The sequence below is a fragment of the Oncorhynchus gorbuscha genome, linkage group LG04 (genome assembly GCF_021184085.1).
Source record: "Oncorhynchus gorbuscha isolate QuinsamMale2020 ecotype Even-year linkage group LG04, OgorEven_v1.0, whole genome shotgun sequence".
NCBI classification, from domain to species: Eukaryota; Metazoa; Chordata; class Actinopteri; order Salmoniformes; family Salmonidae; genus Oncorhynchus; species Oncorhynchus gorbuscha.
The window spans coordinates 24,929,325-24,935,781 of record NC_060176.1 but is presented as its reverse complement, the minus strand read 5'-3'; positions in this window follow the sequence as shown (position 1 = coordinate 24,935,781).

Below are 6,457 nucleotides of genomic sequence, written 5' to 3'. Positions count from 1 at the left end.
TACACAGGGCATGACTGTAAACGTCCCAAGTCCTGCTCTTCCCCACTCCAAAGGCAGGGTATCAAATTTCAAATGTTAACCCAGACAATATGTTATGTGCAGAATCATCATCGTACTACATGATTACATGTTTACTCCTGACTTAGTTGATTTCAGCAGTCGACCAGGGAGGAAGCGTGTGACGCTTAACACAAACACAAAGTGACAGGACTCAGGGTTGCTCCCTTCCAGTCTGTGTGCTGCTGGGAGCCCTGCTGCCTGGTATCAAAGCACTCTCTTTGGGGTACTGTAGCAGCAGGCCTCAGTGAAAAGCTCTGATGTACACACTACAGTAAATCCACAGCTTTGTGTCACTGTCTCCTCTCGTCCCCCTCTAGCCTTGCCAGAGTGGTGCCCGTGATCAGCGCTGTGCAGCACTGGTGGGACATCCTCCTCAGCGAGCAGAGCAGAGAGAGCGAACCGCCTCCTCTTCGTCATCCTTCCAGCACGACGACACAACGCTCCCGAAAATCCTTAACCATCAAAGGCAGTGTTGTCTATCAGTCAGACTGGCGCTTACGGTGAGTGACTGAGGGAGAGTGACACTAAGCACAGGCTGAATACACCTCAGTCAGGCCTGGCAGGTCACCATGACAGCGGGGGTGGGCAGGATGTCCCTTATCAAGGAGGATTAGCCCATTTAGCTGCCATCCCGGTGCCAGTCTGTGCCACTCTCCACTCCACTCTACCACAAGGTGTCACATATCAATAGGGGCAAGACGATCACACCGGATGAAATGCCATGTCAGGGTGACTGCAAATATGTTTTCTGATATGATCAAATGTTTCACTGTCAGGGACCGTGACAGGTTGGTGTCAAGAAAAACACCAGCATAGGATATGAGGGGATTGCTCAAAATATGACCCAAATTCAGGCCAAATAGCATTTTGAAGGAGGTGGCTAGGTTTAGGAGTAGTGTGCTGTATTGTCTGTACAACATCCCCATGCTACGTTACAACTCTGTGATAACGATGATATAAATCGCTAGAAAAATGTTAAAAAGTTTGTAAAAAAAATGAAAATAAAATGTATTTACAAGCAAAACCAGCCACATGGATGGCGCGTTCTCTGGCCTGAGTATAGTAGTTCATTTGACGTAGATGTATTGAATGCAAAGACTTGAAGTTCACCGTATGTGTTCGATGCTGAAGGTGTGTTTGATTCTTCGTTAAAGAATCGTTTCAACTGTGGATTGCTCCCCTTTGTTGACAAACAGACACCGGAGTGTGGCTTTGACCGTGGTGTACCCCGAGTCGCGTTGGAACTGCACAGTGTTGAATGGATTGCTTTAAATGTTTTGTCTCATGTCCATCGCCAAACTATATATACGCTGTACACTCAAGTGAGATAAAAATCCAGCTGTGTCCGTCGGAAATTCAAATTCCTCACTGTGACATCAGCAGCAACACAAACTCTAAATACGCCTGTACGCCAGGTGTTTTAATTTAAAAAAAAAAAAAATATATATATACCAACCTATCTTCAACCTCCGGCTTTGATAGAGATCCTGTTCAATTAAGTGCTTGGGCATTATCCCGCGCATTCTCCCAGTCACTTCTTTAATTTAGTTGTTATAATTAGGCATTAACTGGTGTCAGTTCTGCGGCCACTAACAGCCCACTCAGTTCTGCTTGTCTGCATTATCACAGTTTGGGGGAGAAAGTAAATTATAATGAAGGACTATATAGTCCAATTACAGATAAAAGCAGCCAAGTGCAGTGCTGTAATTAGGTGCCACTACCTCTCCTTCCTTCAGAATGGCATGTCCATGGGAATACCTAATAGCCATTTTTATTACTTTTAACCCGTTACTCATGTTTTTAACCCAAGGACTTTCAATCATAGCGACGGGCCAATGGCAAGAGTCTCCTCGAAGCACCGCAAACAGGTAGTGTGCGCATCACACACACGCTAAACAAAGTTAGCCGGTTGGAGAGGATGGGGTGAGGTGGAGGACGGAAGGGCTCGGGCGGTGTGTTAGCTGCACTGGCTCTGGCCCTTCAGGAGGAGTGAAGGGTCGGAGGGAAGAGGAGGCACATCCTCATGTTCCCACTTTAATGGGTCAGTATTTCATTATTTGGAACGGCGTGTCTGTCTGTTGTAGCCGGCCATGGAGTTCCTTGGTGGAGCACTTACAAGGCATCTGTGTAATTAAACTGTAAGATAACCCCTCCGTTCCTCTCTTTTTCGCTTCCCCCCCCTTCTCTCTCTCTCTGTCAGGTGAGACAACATGCTTTGGAACGCTTGAATTCCGAAGGCAGCGAAAGATAGGAAATTATAGGGTGGTGGAACGAGGACGATTTTGTGGTTGGAGGGAAGGGGTTGGCAGTTGGTGGATCTTATTCAAACTCCACTGAAAACTCTGTCTACAGTCCACAGACCCCAGGGAATTGACTTAGTTTCATATGATACACCAGGATTGTAAGAAAAGTCAGATTTGAAATCCTTCCTGAATTAAAATCAAGCAGCATGGATATCAAGGAGCATATCAGAACGAATTAGCCAACGCAACAACGACAACATTTCCGGATTCTTCTAACAAGTGGAATCAAACGCTAAAAGCCCATCCAGTGGAACATACACGTCTCATCATTGACAGCTGTCCTCCATTTTCTCACAGACAGACATACAAATGATGATAACAATCAAAATGCTCTTCGCTCTAATCCTTGTTCAGGGAAATGCAGAAATGTCTTTTGGTTGTATTTTGACAGGGCTCTGGATGCATGTTTACTCTTTGATGGCATATATAACATACTGAAGGCCTGACTGTGTTTGGACTGCTGTTCAGACTGTGTTGTGAATGCATTGTTTTCCAGAGTTTGGTGGCGACAGACGATGGATTAAACGATGAATAAGTGATTTATTAGCTGCCGCTGTCACACTGGTTAGATGGATTACTACAAGTGACCTATGACCCCACTTACCAGAGTCCTCCCCAGTGTTTCAGAGCAGGAGAGGTGTGTGTGCCTGTGTTTGGACTGGGGAGGTGTGTTGGGCGCTCCGCTGGCCAGCTGTAATCTTGTGACAGGATGGGACTAGTTGATCAATGGCCTAATGAACAGTGTGTTTCATTGGGCCAATGAACTGACTTGCTTTAGCCAGACAGATGTGCCTTGCCATGGGTAGTGTGGTGTACCTGGTGTATGGTGTACTCAAAATAATCAAATATATATGAGAGATGTGTGAATTGTAGAAGGCCCACATTGACATGCCCACTATTCTTCAGTATTCAGCCATTGTTTTATTGTGGCATTGAGTGAAGTGGTGGGTTGGGTGCAAAGTTTGGCTACTCTGTGAATGTTCTTTTTCATCAGTATTCTTTAAGTCAAAACATCAGTAATTTGAGATCTAAGATATGAATATGAATGTGTTCAACACATGTATTAATCAAGCATATATATATATATATTCATATATATATATATATATATATATATTCAGCTTAAAGGTGAAAACGCAAACCAACAAGTCCATGCAGTGATGGAAAAAGTACACAAATGTCATACTTGAGTGAAAGTAAAGATACCTAGAAAATGACTAATGTAAAAGTGAAAGTCACCCAGTAAAATACTACTTGCGTGAAAGTCTAAAAGTATTTGGTTTTAAATATACTTAAGTATCAAAAGTAAATGTAATTGCTAAAATATACTTAAGTATCAAAAGTAAAAGTAAAAGTCATTTCAAATTCCTTATATTAAGCAAGCCAGAAGCCACCATTTTCTTGTTTTTTTTTTATGTTTCGAGTCCGCCAGATCAGAGGCAGTAGGGATGACCAGGGATGTTATCTTGATAGGGGAGTGAATTTGACCATTTTCCTGCCCTGCTAAGCATTCAAAATGTAACAAATATTTTGGAGTGTCAGGGAAAATATATGTAGTAGTATGTAGTAAAAAGTACATACTTTTCATTAGGAATGTAGTGAAGTAAAAGTAAAAGTTGTAAAGTAATAATATAATAATAATAATAATAATAATAATAATAATATAATAATATAATAATAATAATAATAATAATAATATAATAATAATATAATATATAATAATAATATATAATAATAATAATAATATAATAATAATAATAATAATAATAAATAATAATAATAATAATAATAATAATATAATAATAATAATATAATATAATAATAATATATGCCATTTAGCAGACGCTTTTATCCAAAGCGACTTACAGTCATGTGTGCATACATTCTACGTATGGGTGGTCCCGGGGATCGAACCCACTACCCTGACGTTACAAGCGCCATGCTCTACCATGCTCTACCAACTGAGCTACAGATACCCCCCAAAAAATGAAGTATGAACTTTGAAGTATTTTTACACCACTGTGTCCATGTTGGCGGAGTCTGTTTGAATGGCAGCTGCAGATTGTGGACAGACATGGAATTAAATCGAGGGGAATAATGGGATTCATTGGACCTCATTGTTTTTGCCTCTGCTTTGCATCCATAATGTACCAACACTGTTCTGATGAAGACCATCTCTCTCTCTCTCTCTCTCTCTCTCTCTCTCTCTCTCTCTCTCTCTCTCTCTCTCTCTCTCTCCTCTCTCCCTCTCTCTCTCTCTCTCTCTCTCTCTCTCCCTCTCTCCCTCTCTCTCTCTCTCCCTCTCTCCTCTCTCGCTCTCTCGCTCTCTCTCTCTCTCTCTCTCTCTCTCTCTCTCTCTCTCTCTCTCTCTCTCTCTCTCTCTCTCTCTCTCTCTCTCTCTCTCTCTCTCTCTCTCTCTCTCTCTCTCTCTCGATGAGCATTTGCAATAAAATAAAAAAACAAAGGGACAGAGGTTTTGTACCTCGGCTGACTTTGTTATGGCATCCATAATAAAGAAAAGTAATATGCTTTAAACATTAAATAAGACTTTAATTGGAGCACATGAAAAACGTGCCATCGGAAGATGTAATTGAATGTCGCCATGGAGCTGGGGGAATTAAAATAGGTCATTTTCTGTGTTGCTTTATTTTTGATTGAATCCACTCCTAAGTGGTTGAGACAGTGGAATTATCAGTTTTAAGATGCCATTTGAAGTGCTCAATGCCAGCAGGCCTTTTTGAAAGCATAGGAGAGAGAGGTTGGAGGGGAAGAGACAGCTGTCCTCCGTTTTCTCACAGACAAACATACATATAATGATAAAAAAAAACAAAGCGTCCATCTCTCATTAATCCTCGTTCCGGAAATGCAGAAACGTCTTTTGGTTGTAATTTGACTGGGGTCTGGATGCATGTTTAGACTTTGATGGACAGTCCTGAAATTGTAAACAAATATGTATATATATACATAGAAAGGTATTCGATAGAGTTGTGCAGTAATGTAATTGTCATTGTAAACAAATACAGTGGGGCAAAAAAGTATTTAGTCAGCCACCAATTGTGTAAGTTCTCACACTTAAAAAGATGAGAGAGGCCTGTAATTTTCATCATAGGTATACTTCAACTATGACAGACAATATGGAAGAAAAAAAATCCAGAAAATCACATTATAAGATTTTTAATGAATTTATTTGCAAATTATGGTGGAAAATAAATATTTGGTCAATAACAAAAGTTTATCTCAATACTTTGTTATGTACCCTTTGTTGGCAATGACAGAGGTCAAACGTTTTCTGTAAGTCTTCACAAGGTTTTCACACACTGTTGCTGGTATTTTGGCCCATTCCTCCATGCAGGTCTCCTCTAGAGCAGTGATGTTTTGGGGCTTGTTGCTGGGCAACACGGACTTTCAACTCCCTCCAAAGATTTTCTATGGGGTTGAGATCTGGAGACTGGCTAGGCCACTCCTGGACCTTGAAATGCTTCTTACGAAGCCACTCCTTCGTTGCCCGGGTGGTGTGTTTGGGATCATTGTCATGCTGAAAGACCCAGCCACGTTTCATCTTCAATGCCCTTGCTGATATTCAGTCTTCCCAGCCTGGTGCAGGTCTACAATTTTGTTTCTGGTGTCCTTTGACAGCTCTTTGGTCTTGGCCATAGTGGAGTTTGTAGTGTGATTGTTTGAGGTTGTGGACAGGTGTCTTTTATACTGATAACAAGTTCAAACAGGTGCCATTAATACAGGTAACGAGTGGAGGACAGAGGAGCCTCTTAAAGAGGAAGTTACAGGTATGTGAGAGCCAGAAATCTTGCTTGTTTGTAGGTGACCAAATATTTATTTTCCACCATAATTTGCAAATAAATTCATAAAAAATCCTACAATGTGATTTTCTGGATTTTTTTTCTCATTTTGTCTGTCATAGTTGAAGTGTACCTATAATGAAAATTACACTTTTCTCTCATCTTTTTAAGTGGGAGAACTTGCACAATTCGTGGCTGACTAAATACTTTTTTGCCCCACTGTATATAGTAATATTGCCAATATTAGCCATATTTAAATTATTTGTTTGAAATGTGTGTGTTCAATCTCATCAAAAG